The sequence below is a fragment of the Periplaneta americana genome, chromosome 5 (assembly GCF_040183065.1).
Source record: "Periplaneta americana isolate PAMFEO1 chromosome 5, P.americana_PAMFEO1_priV1, whole genome shotgun sequence".
NCBI classification, from domain to species: Eukaryota; Metazoa; Arthropoda; class Insecta; order Blattodea; family Blattidae; genus Periplaneta; species Periplaneta americana.
In genome coordinates, this window is record NC_091121.1 from 60,461,489 (window position 1) to 60,477,462 (window position 15,974).

Here is a 15,974-nt window from a genome sequence, read left to right on the forward strand (position 1 = left end):
TTCTAAGCACAAAGCTGTAGGCCTAATTACATTGACATGTTTTGTGACTTTTCAGATTATAAATGAAATAAAATTAGTAAAATAAACATTTATATTAACAAATTATCTAATTTAGTTATGAAATATATTTATTTAACATTTTCAATCATATGACTTATCGTTCTTATTGCAAATTAACTTTTTTGCTTCAACATGTTACTAAAAGAAAAGTATAAACGTTTTCGACTGTACGGCATCATCAGATACATAATTGTTTAACGATGTCTAACATAAGTACAATGTAGAATGTATTCATTTGTAATGAAATATTGATTTGTTTATTGTATAACATTAAAAGGTGAAGTCGTGAGTTATATGTAGCAATAGTTTAATGTACAGTATTTATAGGGAATATGTTGATTTCAATTAATTTGCATTTGATTTGTTAATTTGCTAAAATTGTACGAGACTTAAGTATATGTGTACATAGAACTCATGTTACAATATTTGTTATGTGTGTTGGTTAACACTGTTAAAAATTAAATTTCATGTGGAAAAAAATTTAAATAAATATATTTCATAACTTTGTAATTGATTTATCTGAAAATAAAAAATGAATTGTAAAATATCTCATTTAGGTACAAGTATCTGCAAAAACTTTGAACCAAGAGACTTAGACTTCAACAATAAGATAATGATGCACTTATCCATGAAGTCATGCATGGTAAAATCCTAGTTGAAATAGAAAGCATATTTACATGCCTCTGATTTTGATTCACGACCGGCTGGGTTAATTCCAAGGTTATAGAATTGGAAGAATGTACATTTCAGTAGACAAATTTTAAGGTCCGCCGGTTACTTCCGACCCCTGTGTTCATTGCGACGTAACGACCTTGTTCTTCCAAAACCCAGGGTCTTAGTCGTGTTTTTAAATTGAATTCTTACTCTGTATCTCATCTTTCGAAAGATAATAAAGAAGTGAGTGAATAAAAAAAACTTATATTGGAAATCATTATGCGCTTCGGACGTTTCTTCGTGGTTTCGTCGCCCTGATGACGCAAACCACGTCGAAACTAGTCAACCAGGTAATTTACCTCCAAAATTTACAATACTAACTCAGTGAAGTAATTTATTATTACTCATTCAATAACGTTCATCAGTAATTATGTAAGTGTTAAAAAAGTGTATCCAAATATGAAGAAATATATTATTAAAAGATTGAGTCTTTATTTGAAATCAAAATCATGCAATATCTAGCATTACACTTCATGAATCACCAGATGATTTTCTAGATGATTTTTATATTATGTAAAATAAACTGATGAGTGAAATGATAAAGTTAGTACTCGTATGAAATGGAGAAGTTTTACTTACAGTTAGGAGGAATTAATTGCTATGTACAGAATGTATTTATTCATTTCATTGCGATTTCGTCGAATCTTAACCCCTTTCCGCCTGAATCAAATAGCAGCAGATAATGCCTTATTGTTCTGTGATTGCCCTGGCTGTAAATTTGTTTGTTATGTATGTGTGAAACTGAAGTAAGGTTTCATGTAACTTATAGGTAATAAAATTTAAATGGCGATGGAAAATAATAGTCTAATATTAGAAATGTATAACTTTTACATAAATTTGTGTAAAATTAATACACATATAGACTGAACAGATTATCAGTAGCCAAGCGAGTAGAGCAACAAGTTAATATTACTAAATTCAATATTTTGAAATTAAAGGACGAGGAAGCTAAGCAAAATTATCAGGTCGAAATTTCGAATAGGTTTGCCACTTTAGAAAGTTCCGACGAAGTTGAGAAAGAATTAGATGTTAATAGCGTGTGGGAAAATATCAGAGATAGTATCAAAATTGCAGCTGAGCAGAGCATAGGTTATTATGAAACTAAGAAAAAGAAACCGTGGTTTGATGAAGATTGTTGCATGGTAGTAGAAAGAAGGAAACAGGCAAAATTGAAATTCTTACAGGATCCAGTTGAGGAGAATAGAGATAATTATTTCAATGAAAGACGGGAAGCAAGTCGTACACTTAGGAATAAAAAGAGAGGTTACTTGAAGGAAAAACTGAATGAGGTAGAAACAAATAGTAAGAATAAAAACATTCGAGATTTATATAAGGGTATAAAGGAATTCAAGAACGGATATCAGTCAAGGGTAAACGTGATCAAGGATGAGAATGGTGACTTGCTTGCAGACTCTTCATCAATCCTAAACAGATGGAAAAACTATTTTGCGCAACTACTAAATGTACATAGGCTAAATAGAAATGATCGGGACGATATTGAAATACAAACTGCTGAGCCATTTATACCCGAACCCACGATTTCAGAAGTCGAAATTGCGATAGAAAATCTGAAAAAGTACAAGTCTCCAGGTATCGATCAAATTCCAGCAGAATTAATACAAGAGGGTGGAAGTGCATTATATAGCGAAATTTATAAACTTGTACTTGCTATTTGGGAAAAGGAAATTGTACCAGAACAATGGAAGGAGTCCATAATTGTACCTATTTTTAAAAAGGGGGACAAAACCAACTGTGGTAACTTTCGAGGAATATCACTTTTGTTGACGTCGTACAAAATTTTGTCCAATATTCTTTTGAGGAGATTAACTCCGTACGTAGATGAAATTATTGGGGATCATCAGTGCGGTTTTCGGCGTAATAGATCGACTATTGATCAGATTTTTTGTATTCGGCAGATAATGGAGAAAAAATGGGAGTATAAGGGTACAGTACATCAGTTATTCATAGATTTCAAAAAGGCATATGACTCGGTTAAGAGGGAAGTATTATATGATATTCTTATTGAATTTGGTATTCCCAAGAAACTAGTTCGATTAATTAAAATGTGTCTCAGTGAAACATACAGCAGAGTCCGTATAGGTCAGTTTCTATCTGATCCTTTTCCAATTCACTGCGGGCTAAAGCAGGGAGATGCACTATCACCTTTACTTTTTAACTTCGCTTTAGAATATGCCATTAGGAAAGTTCAGGATAACAGGCAGGGTTTGGAATTGAACGGGCTACATCAGCTTCTTGTCTATGCAGATGACGTGAATATGTTAGGAGAAAATACACAAACGGTTAGGGAAAACACGGAAATTTTACTTGAAGCAAGTAAAGCGATCGGTTTGGAAGTAAATCCCGAAAAGACAAAGTATATGATTATGTCTCGTGACGGGAATATTGTACGAAATGGAAATATAAATATTGGAGATTTATCCTTCGAAGAGGTGGAAAAATTCAAATATCTTGGAGCAACAGTAACAAATGTAAATGACACTCGGGAGGAAATTAAACGCAGAATAAATATGGGAAATGCGTGTTATTATTCGGTTGAGAAGCTCTTATCATCCAGTCTGCTGTCCAAAAATCTGAAAGTTAGAATTTATAAAACAGTTATATTACCGGTTCTTCTATATGGCTGTGAAACTTGGACTCTCACTCTGAGAGAGGAACATAGGTTAAGGGTGTTTGAGAATAAGGTGCTTAGGAAAATATTTGGGGCTAAGCGGGATGAAGTTACAGGAGAATGGAGAAAGTTGCACAACACAGAACTGCACGCATTGTATTCTTCACCTGACATAATTAGGAACTTGAAATCCAGACGTTTGAGATGGGCAGGGCATGTAGCACGTATGGGCGAATCCAGAAATGCATATAGAGTGTTAGTTGGGAGACCGGAGGGAAAAAGACCTTTAGGGAGGCCGAGACGTAGATGGGAGGATAATATTAAAATGGATTTGAGGGAGGTGGGGTATGATGATAGAGACTGGCTTAATCTTGCACAGGATAGGGACCGATGGCGGGCTTATGTGAGGGCGGCAATGAACCTTCGGGTTCCTTAAAAGCCATTTTGATGATGATGATGATAGACTGAACAGTGCAATGTATAAATGAAGTTAAATGTTTTACTTTTTGGATTATAAAAAAGGAGAGTGTTGATAAAATGAACTTTTAATGCTGAGGGGAAACGGGAAAATGACGAGGAAAACTATCATCCGATTTTGTCCATCACAAGTAAATTATCACTTCAGTCGTCAAGGAACGGAATGTTAAACTCACGATGTAGAATTCGGCTGCTAGAGATTCTAGATCTACATAATAAAAAGGATTTAATTTACTTAGATATGAAGACAAATAGGCCTACGTTTACAATTCGTACATCGGGAGATAATATAAAAAATTAGGTGCACCTACGAAGTGGAGGGTACAAATTAATAGCTTCCAGTAATTGTCAAAATTCTCTGCAATTGAGGCGCAATTTTGTAAGACTGCTGGTTATGTGCTTGACACAGACCATCATTGGCTACTTCTGTAGACCAACTATATGCCATATTAGATTTTTATTGGAAAATGGGGTAAGAAATTCCTCGGTAAGTTTTTAACGAGAGTACAACACACAGTTCCATAGTAAATATTGACGTTAGCCTGCATTGTTGTAATATCACACACCTTCTCTATTGTAGCTTAGGGTCATAATGTCTGATTTAGCTAACGGTAAGGTTACCATTTGTTATTAATGAAGAAAAATTCGCTCCGACGCCGAGGATCGAACCCGGGACCTCCAGTTCTTAGAACTGGATGCTCTAACCATTGAGCTACGCCGAAGTTCAACCCACCGCACCGGACCGCATCTTTCACCTTTGGTCCTTTTCCCTTAGTGACTGTTAGGCGACTTCCGACTGTGAAACGAGCGAGCCCGGGTTCAAATCTTGGTTGGGGCAAGTTATCTGGTTGGAGTTTTCCGGAGTTTTCTCCCAACCAGTTGAAGCAGAATTGCTGGGTAACTTACGGCGTTGGACCTCGCACTCAATTCGCCATCATTAATTCACATAGCCTATCATCATCATCATCATCATCATCATCATCATCATCATCATCATATTTCATTCATTTATTTTATTCCATAGATCTTACTTGAGCAATGAAGCTTTAAGATGTGGAACAAAACAATTTTACAATATTACAATTACAATTTTTACAGTTTTACAATTTAGTAATTTTCTACAATTTTTACAATTTTGTGCAATTTTTTACAATATTTTGGCGAGATGTAGTGAGATGAGGTGAGGTCCGACGATTCGCCAAAAGATTACCCGGAATTTGCCTTTTGGTTGGGGAAAACCCAACCAGGTAATCAGTCATCATCATCATCATCATCATCATCATCATCATCCATACCATAGCGCGGGTTAAGTTCACGGTGCGGCGTGCTGTACTTGTACAGACCTAGAAAGAAAATTTGGGCCACCTAATTTTACCGAGTTCCAGATCCAGCGCCTTGAGCATGTGCAATAAACAAGAGCGCCTACATGTATGCTACTTGTGGACAGTCTTGCGAAGCTTGTTGCCTACATAGTGGAGTACTGCTACCAAGACTCGGCCCATTCTTTAATTCCGTATCTGTACAAGAGCGCTGCCAGTCTGCTACCCAATCATTCAAAGAATAAGAGTGGTAAGCACAATAAGCCTCAGGCTACAGGAAGAACCTTCGGGGTCTCCAGTACAAGAGAGAGAGAGAAAAAAAACAAAAACTAGCGAACCTGGGATCCTAGGGCATGCATGGTAACAATTGAACTATCGAAGGCGACAGAAGGGGATATTTTATGCTCTTTTTGGTTGGTTATTTAACGACGCTGTATCAACTACTCGGTTATTTAGCGTCGTTGGTGATAGCGAGATGGTATTTGTGAGGTGAGGCCGAGAATTCGCTCTAGATTACCTGAATTCGCCTTACGGTTGGGGACAACCTCGGAAAAAAATCCAACTAGGCAATCAGCCCAAGCGTGAACCGAACCCACGCCCGAGCGTAATCTCCGATCGGCAGGCAAGCGCCTCAACCGACTGAGCTACGCCGGTGTCTGACATTTTATATATATTGTCAAACTTTTATATTCTAAAGTTTATATTGGCAGCTAGTTTTTTGTAGACTACATTTACTTTGTTGTATTTATCCGTGTGCAAATTTTGACTGGAGTTTCGGTCAGAAGTTGCCTCGACTTTATATTTTAAGAAATTATTCGAATCTTAAACCGTATCGGAAGGAAGGAATGACTAGTTGCAAGAAATGGGACCTGAAGTCGGAATTTTTAGTTTTTTTTTATTGTGGTTTCAATAAGAGGATGAATTACTGAGCATTTTAAAAAAATTCATGGTTCTAGGTGCTGTAGTTTTTAATATAGGCTATTACTTATTGAATATTGGTATTGTATTATGTACTTTTCGAGAAAAATGCAAATTAATGTTTTCATTTGTTTTCTTAGCAACTATAAGAAAGATTTAGGTATTTAAAAAGCATTGTGTAAATCGACGTCCTAGTTTAGTAGTAAAAAAGCCTACAGGTAGCGCAAAATGTCAAAATATAGAAATGCAGTTTTTACACCGAAAATTCGTTATTTTATTCTCCTGTAAAATTTCCTTTCACGCCTTTAGGTCCCTTTTCGCGCAACGGGTCACATATAGTATTTCGTTTGTGCGATTAAGTCGTTTATTGATGTCAAGCGAATAATTAATGCTCTTTGCCCACGCTATAGGAGTGCCATGGCGTAGCCAGCCGACATACTGTGTTAGTATCTTCGGGACACCCTGTGTGAACAACGACAAACACTATCAGCATGACCAATTGCCTATGTGGCTTCCTGCAAGGAAACTTGTACACATTAAAATAATCGCTGCATGTACGGAAAATAAAAGAGAAAGGAGTAATGAAGATCATACTCGTCCCCCTTTTGGTCTTTGAATATTTTGGTGGGAATAAATTTTCACACTGTTGGCGATATTTTTTAAAGTCGAGTTTTACATTCCCTCGATTGCTCGAGAACGCCACTTTGCATTTCCGTGCCTTTGTGCATGTTTCTGAGTGCCGTCCCAAAGAATTATTGTTCGCGATATCGGGACACGGAGATCGTTAAATTAAAGCCGAAGTGAATTTGAAGTAGTTAGCCCCTCCAGCAGGGGGCCGCAGTAAGAAAACCTCAGTGGGGGTTCTCCTGACCGGCTGAGCTAAGGGGCCCAGTCGTGAGTGGAGCAGCAGGGGAATTCCCCTCCAGGGGGTCCCGAGCTTCGCCCGACAAGAACAGCTATACGTATTTCACAGTCCCACTCTGTTATTGTAAATCCTCGTGGCTGTATTCAGGAGACATTCATAGCATGACTTGAGGTCTTCATCAACAATATGGAGACTTCGCTTGTTTTTTGTTGTTTTCGTGTTCTCTGTCTTACCTCCAGGTGGCACCAAAGACGATCTATAACATGGCCTACCGTATTTGTACATCAGACCATTAATTTAATGTATTTTTTTATTTGAAGGTATCAAAACAAGCTATACAAATTAACTGCTATTGAATTCGAAAATTTTATTATAGGATCAACCCACCTAGGTATCCAGGAACTAAGAGCTCCTTTTTCTTCGCCTCGTTTCGTCACACCACGTGCATTGAAGCGGAATATTATGAGACAAGTGTACGTCATTTCTGAAAACGCGAATGTTTCTAACAAAATTAAGATTGCATTGTGAGAGTCCATTTGTTGTACTACTTTTTGGAAAGTGCTATATTATTTTGATCCGCTTGATTAGTATTCATTGAAATGAAAGGCACACCAATTCTTTCCTAGGAAAAAAAGTTGTACTTTAGAAATGTTTCTGCAAACATCTCAAAGTTATAGTATAATGGCATAAAAATTTGTTACAAAAATATGTTATTCCAGTGTTAGTATGAGATATTTCTTCTGTCTTCACAAAACCTCACTCGCTGGAGAGGCAGTCTGATTATGCTGTACTTCCACACCGCATCTGTCGCTATTCTTCATCTTTCATCATATCTACTGTGGAATTCCCTAATCTCTCTTGTCAAGGTGTGGTGGTCTCCCAAACAGCTTAAGTTTATGATTACCAAGTAAATTGTAACAATGCTATCTGTCTTAGTTCTTAGATACGCACTACTTATATAGTTGTAAGATTCATTCATTCATTCATTCATTCATTCATTCATTCATTCATTCAGTGTTCTGCCCATGGGCAGGACTTTCACTGCAAACCCAACTTTCTCCATCTTTCTTATTTTCTGCCTTCCTCTTTGTCTCCTCAGAAGACTTGTGCTTGGGCAGAACACTGAATGAATGAATTTCTGGAAATGTGATAATGCTATGCTACGCAGTGTTTCATCCCAGTCTTTCATACTCCTCTCTTCCACAATAACGGTTTCGGAACGCATAGATAAAGTGTCAGAACTCTACAACACATCATTTGTATTAATGGCTATAGTGAGATACATACAATATGCATAGCATATGATCGCCAGTGGGCGAAGTGCGGAAGAGGCTGGCCTATAGACATGTAGAGCTGCCTGCATGAAACCTGATTGGGTTATACAGCGATCCTTAGCACAGTCAGCTGGTGTAGATGAGACTTCGCCTGGCCTGGTCAGCGTGATAGTAATAGCACAGTCTAGTATATACAGTCACGAAGCTTGAGTTGTGAGGGTGCTAGGAACAACAGTCCGTGCCGGTACTATTTCGCATTGTCTAATGAGGCAATATTAGCGATCCTAGTGGTTAGCAACTATCTATGGATGCATATTTACTACGTATTGAGCTTCGTGACTGTATGTACTAGACCAGTCATGTCAATTGATGCCCATAGGAGCAAGCGCGCGCTTTATAGCCCAGGAGAGCCTGAGCGCTTTACAGCGGAAAGGAAAGAGACACGATAGAGATAGTATATGCCGCTTGGTCGAGCTATATACAGGGATGGCCAGCACTGATTCAATAGTTAAAGGGAAGAGAACTTTTTAAAACTGTATCTATGTTAATTTTTAGATTTGTCTGAGAAGTATAAGTCCTTTATAAGAATGTAAGTTTTAATTTTAATGCTTATTTTTCACAAGTTAGATTTTTTTTATTCAAAAGAAATATTTTTTCAACTTTCCTTTATAGAAAAGTGAAATTTTCAGATATAGGCCTATTTATTTAGTAACCTTACAGAATGTTTTCGTAAATCTAATATACCGTAAATACGTATTACTGAAGATAGTGTATTGAAAATTTTTAAAATATTCGCATGGAAATTGTTTGTAAGGAAATGAGTTAACAAAGCAACTGCTGTTTCATCATAAGCAAAAGATATATGCCCATGTGTTATAAAAATGTCAGCTCTATAGCTTCAGCACATTTCGAGAAAATAATTTAATATTCTGATGATAGGAAGTTGATCACCAATATCACCTTAAAAGCATAATGCGATAAGAGTTTTGTTAGGGAATATTAGTTACACTTAAAACATGTACAGCACCTAGCTAACTTTTCTTTGTACTGTAATATTGTTTTGATTAGTTTATTGATTACTTTTATAAAGCTAAAAGTACCATCAATATCAATTCCAACTTATCATGTCATACTCAGTCTCTCTCTCTCTCTCTTTTTCTTTATGAATGATGTGTTTCATCCATTTAGTACAGTATAGTTGTAGGTACTACTATGGAATTTATGTGAATATTCCTTCTTAACTCTTTATTGTGTAATTAACGTTTAAAACACAATTGCAATATTAAGAAATTGGTATTAGTACTTTTGTTTTACAGACAACATAGATAATATCAAACAAAAAGAAGCCATATAAAAATAACGACATAAAATTTCAGGTTTCGTTTGAAGTTTGTGCACCACTGTTTTCTTAATCCAACAGGCTGCATATACACAACCCTTCTTTTTTCCATATTTAGTGCTTGATGCCCGCGCACGACGTCAAGGTCAGAAAAATGCGCTTGCTTTGATATCACTGAATTAGACTGTGGTAATAGTTCACTCATATGGACTTTGCGCTAGGGTCCGCTCTTCCACATCAGGATGATAATGAAGTAGGCCTACAAATTATAAAGTAATTAAATAGAAGTGTAGAAGGAGTTTTTGTGGAATATAATTTCCTTGATTTCTTCTAGCTATATGAACATTTTCTTGTAAAGTAATGTTCTGCAGTTATTGGAATAGTCCTGTGTTCTCTGCTCTCGGTCATTTAGTCTTTTGTAGTGCACTAAGAAGTAGGATATCTGTGCCTCCTCTATACCGCCCTTGACCTGAAGTCGAAGGTAAATTCAGCATACGAAATATTGTGTGCTATATTTTGAAAAATCGTTTAAAAGTCCAATTCAACTCCTCTCGAAGAGATTGATGAAGTGAAGAGTCGCTGTTACCACTGATCCACTAACAGACAAACGGAACATGAAATGACAAGCGAGGACTCGCCCAAAATGTCACGGAGACCACAGAAAACCTCACTGGGGATAGCAAAGTCCTGTCAGGTCCTCCCGACTACGAAGCAGGGACCACCGCACCGCGATGTTCGGTTTCGCCTGCGGTCCTGCGATGTCATTCGAGCTACATAAAACATAAACGCATAAAGCAGCTCCCCACGCATTGTGGTCAGATTAGACAATGGACATTAGCACCCGGAACTGTAAAGTGGACCTCCAATTATTCAAGGCAAGCAGCTTGTTCACCCAGGGAGCCAGTCGATGTATCATGTGTTGCTTTTTATTTGTTACATGCGCGGCATTCAATTAGAGGATAATGCTGGCATTCACAACAGACAGTCGCTGTGTCCACCTCTCATAAATCAACGATTCGCTAACAAAACGACTTCATTTTATGAACGCGTCTCTTTTAATGCAGTGTTGCCACCACTGACTGTTACAAGGTATGCGACAAAATGTGGTAACGTGAGTTTATACGCCTTCAGAAAGCAACAAGCGAAGCATAAAAATAAAGCGTAAATACATTTGAGGTTATGTTCATGAAGATTTGTAGGTTAAGACCAGTATCCTTACCCCTTACAATCTTAAGACGATCTGGATCGTTCGAGCGTTTCCTCGGTCGATCAATCTCGTCGCCGTTTTGGTAGATATCGATAAACTCATAATAGGAGACAATGTTCTTCCGTTCTTTCCATACGCCTATCAATTATCACTGGCAATCTATTATCGTTATTGTATTTATTTAACATTTCAGATTTATATTCAAATGAAAAGTATATACTCTTACACCTTGATTACACAACTTTTAACACTGTATCACTTCGGAATATGTTTGATAAGAACTTTCTTGTGTTAAATATTATTAACGTACCTTGTTAACATGTTTCGACCTATTTTCGGTCATCTTCGGAACTGGTTTCTGGCTTTTTGGTTGGATGTGCAGTATTTCCATGTCTATGTTGATGTCTCTGTAGGTGTGATTGGCATTTGTGATATGTTCTGCATATGTGGAGGTGTTTTGTAATTTTGTTATGGCTGTGATGTGTTCTTTGTAACGTGTTTGAAATGATCTGCCTGTCTGTCCTATGTAGAAGTTGTTGCAGATGTTACATTTGAGTTTGTATACGCCTGTGTGGTTGTATTTGTTTGTTTGTGTTGTTTGTGTGTTGAGATGTTTTTGTAGAGTGTTATTTGTTCTGTATGCGATGTTGTAGTTTAATTTCTTGAATGAGGTTGCAATTTTATGTGTGTTTTTGTTTTCGTATGTTAGTATGATGTATTTTTTGTGTTATTGTGTTTGTGTTTTATTCTTCTGTTTTTTGTGGTTTTGTTTTGTCTTACGTATTATGTTGTGGTTGCATCCGTTTTCTTGTCCTATGTATTTGATTGTGTTTAGTCCTTCGTTGTAATCCCGTTGGTTCATTGGTATGTTGAGTAGTCAGTGTACCATTGTTCGGAATGCAGGTTGTTTGTGTTGTGTGGGGTGGTTGGATGTGTTTGTATGTGTGTTGTTGTTGTTGTGGATTTTCTGTATACTTTGAGTGTGTTTGTTGTCTACTTTTGTTATTGTGATGTCTAGAAAATTTATGGATTTGTTGTTTTCAATTTCTAATGTATAGTGTAGCTTTGAGTGTATTTTGTTTATGTGTTGATGTATGTTTTGGATCTTTCTTTTGTTTCCTTTGTATAATATTAGTATGTCATCTACGTATCTGTGCCAATATATGATGTTGTCTGCGTGTTTGTTGTTGTCTTTGTTTAGTATGTATACTACATACACTCTTTGACTCTACACTACGAACGCACCCACAGAGGAAACAAGAGGCGCCAAGACCAACAACAACCAGTTCCGAAGATGACCGAAAATAGGTCGAAACATGTTAACAAAGTACGTTAATAATATTTAACACAAAGTTCTTATCATACATATTCCGAAAAGTATATATTACATAAAATTACAGCCTAATTTAGAGTGCATGTACGAATGTGTTTATTACTTTTATTACTCAAAATTCGGACTACGTTTCTTCCCATGGTTGAAGGAATGTCTCGGTCTGTCAAATTCCAGGACAGAACTTCTGAATTTCTGTGTTGGTTCCCAAAGGCAGCTCCAGTTGTTTTAAGCTGCGAAGAAAAATACAGGTAACAATGATGTAGTCTGCAGAAACGATGATAGGATTACCGGAGACATGCTGCTGATTTCAGCGAATTTAACTTCATCTGCTCTCGAGCGTGGGCTCGAATTCTGATTGAGGTAATTGCCTGGTTGTGTTTTTTTTTTCGATTTGTTCAACTAAGTCGAATGTCACGTAATCCAAAGGTGGTTTATAGGATCTATTTTCACAAATATCGCCTCACTATCACGAATTCTGTCGACGATAGATACCACATTGTTATGTAGCGTCGTTAAACAATTTAAAATAATATCACCACTTAGCCTGCAACTTATAAAATGAAAATGTTAGATCTAATAGGTCAATAGCTTAGCCTATTATTTTTTTGATAATTTACTTATTTTAATATATTATTTTCCATTAGTCAAATCAAAATTGAAATATATATGGCATTCCATTACGAAGGCCTTTAATTAAAATTAGAAAGTAAACAATTTAAATTAATTTACAGTTATACAGAACTTACAGTGTACTCGTAACTACATATAATACTATATTTTAAGGAACAATTGTTTTTAATTCCTCATATTATCACCAGGGCTAATCGACGGATTTTCAAGAAACCTGAGTTTATAATCAGTTAGGTCCCTACGCAGAATAAATTAGAACAACCTAGGAAAAATAAAGGTTTGACATAAAAATCTAATATACATTTTTGGTAGCTCACATGTACAATACATAATATATTTGTGTAGATTTTAATAGCTTAGGCGTATTCCTTGGATAGAGTACAATAAAAAATTCTAACACCATAGGCCTATTTGTCCAAACCTTTCTCGGAAAAAAATTAATTTTATTCTAAATGTTAACACTATTTAATTCGATAAGTACTATCCGTACGATTGTGGGTTTTATTCTTATTATTAGAGAAACAGATAACAAATGATGTATCACTTTGTAGTTTTTCAATAAAATGGACTAGGCCTACTTTAAATAAATTAAATACAAATATTAACACATATCGTCATTTCCTGTCATCACGAAGTCTTGCAACTCTACCGGAGTAACTAAGGAACGGAACTCAGCTGTTCAAAACGAGTGCGTGTGTGCTTTCGTACGTGAGTCTACGGCGCGGTGTTGCCAAACTATGTAGACTTTCAGCCTAATTTTCTGATCAACCATACACTTAATTACAAACCGCATACCTAATAGATTTTTTATATTTATTTTAATGTATTCTATTGCTCCCTTCAATCTGCACAGTTATATAACAACTTCCATATATATATATATGTATATATATATATGCAGTATAATTTAAAGATTTAATGTGCATGTAATGCATATGTAATATATTATGTATGTAAAATAGCGTTAGGAGAGAATGCTGCCTCTACTCTTTGATTTGTTTTTATTTCTAATACCTAATAATTTTCTCCCAATTGTAATTGGTTATTCAACGACGCTGTATCAACTGGGAGGTTATCCAGTATCGATAGAATTGATGATAGTAAACTATATTTGGCGAGATCCTTGTAGGGTAAAGGTTGACAATACAGTATTATGATATGAGTAATTTTGTGATAGTTCTTTTTGAGAATTCATTACAATTTTACTGAGCGAGAGGAAGATCGGTTTTTTGCGTCAACGTATTAAGGGAATGTTCGTGGACAAGTTGCTGCACAAAACCGGTCCTTCTCTCACTCAGTAAAATTGTAATAAATTCTCAAAAAGAATTATCACAATATTACTCGTTCACAGTATTACCAACCTTCACCCTGTATATGCTACTTGTGGACAGTCGTGTGAAATTGTTGTCAACATGCAGGTGGATTCTCATCAAGACTCGCTCCAAATTTTATTTCCGTAGGTGTCTGTACATTTGAGCGACAATAAATTGCCGAATATTGGGGCGAAGAATTTGGTCAACATCTATACAGTAATGCACTAGTAGAATCAAAGATATTATATAATATTGAGATCTGGGGTAGTAGGTTATCCAGCAGAAACATCGATAAAGTAAGAGCCAAAATGTGTAAAAAAAAAATTCTAGGAATACCGGAGAATGCTTCTAACCTGGCAACGTTACTTGAGATGGGAACCGATTTGAGTCTGGGAATTATTCTAGAAAGAAAAATCAAATATTTAGGTAATATTCTGTGTAGGAATGATTCGGCAGTTATGAAAACATGTATCTTTTGTATGAAAGCCGCTAATTGGAAATCGAATTGGCTGAAGGAGCTGGAACGAGAAATAAACAGATTAGGTCTAAATTGGCCATGGAGAGAACTAGGGTCTATAAACACGAAAACTATTGGAAGAATAGTAAAAGAGAGGGCAAACGAAATTTCGAGACAAGATATTTTTAGTAATATTAGGATCACTAAAATACTATAGGGAGGATAAGCAGTTTTGGGAACAGGAAGAATATGTTAGACTAAATTCAAGGGAAGAGAGAACAGGAATGGCATGGTGGAGATTAGGTATCTGGAGACTCAAGAATAAAAGAGGGAATGTAGAGAAGCATAAATGTCCTTTGTGTGGACTAGTTGAAGACGCAATGCCTATTGCGCTAAAGTGTCAGGGAACGAATGATCTGAGACACAGTTGGGTAGATAAAAAATTTCTACAAATAAACGCTATAGTAGCTTATAAAAAATGAATGGTCACCTAAACGCCAGCAATTTGCATAAATTAGGAAAATTTCTTTTTAGAGTTAAAATTAGATGGGAAGGGAAAGTCAAAGCTCTAACGGAGATGGAATTATAAATTTTGAGCAGTCACACGATAAGAAACTACGAAGAGTAGTCAATGAAGTTAACAGAATAATTCTTAAGAGATTGAGCATAAAATGAAAAAGCTAAGGTAGGAGTTTTAAATACAAGAGCTATACTTATTATTAGTTGTGTATTATTATTATTATTATTATTATTATTATTATTATTCGTGAGCAGAATATTGTACGAAATGGAAATATAAAAATTGGAGATTTATCCTTCGAAGAGGTGGAAAAATTCAAATATCTTGGAGCAACAGTAACAAATATAAATGACACTCGGGAGGAAATCAAACGCAGAATAAATATGGGAAATGCGTGTTATTATTCGGTTGAGAAGCTCTTATCATCCAGTCTGCTGTCCAAAAATCTGAAAGTTAGAATTTATAAAACAGTTATATTACCGGTTGTTCTGTATGGTTGTGAAACTTGGACTCTCACTCTGAGAGAGGAACATAGGTTCAGGGTGTTTGAGAATAAGGTGCTTAGGAAAATATTTGGGGCTAAGCGGGATGAAGTTACAGGAGAATGGAGAAAGTTACACAACACAGAACTGCAAACATTGTATTCTTCACCTGACATAATTAGGAACATTAAATCCAGACGTTTGAGATGGGCAGGGCATGTAGCACGTATGGGCGAATCCAGAAATGCATATAGAGTGTTAGTTGGGAGACCGGAGGGAAAAAGACCTTTAGGGAGGCCGAGACGTAGATGGGAGGATAATATTAAAATGGATTTGAGGGAGGTGGGATATGATGATAGAGACTGGATTAATCTTGCACAGGATAGGGACCGCTGGCGGGCTTATGTGAGGGCGGCAATGAACCTTCGGGTTCCTTA

The 15,974-nt window shown here is 36.3% G+C and overlaps 1 protein-coding gene and 1 non-coding gene across 2 annotated transcripts in view; one reads left to right on the forward strand and one right to left on the reverse strand.

Moving 5' to 3' along the window:
* L (zinc finger protein Lobe) overlaps nt 1–15,974 on the forward strand; it is a 1,127,861-nt gene that overhangs the window by 813,725 nt on the left and 298,162 nt on the right. The gene's annotated exons all lie outside the window — the stretch shown is intronic.
* On the reverse strand, nt 4,529–4,602 carry TRNAL-UAA (transfer RNA leucine (anticodon UAA)). The gene has a single exon. It is a non-coding gene; the product is annotated as a tRNA-Leu (tRNA).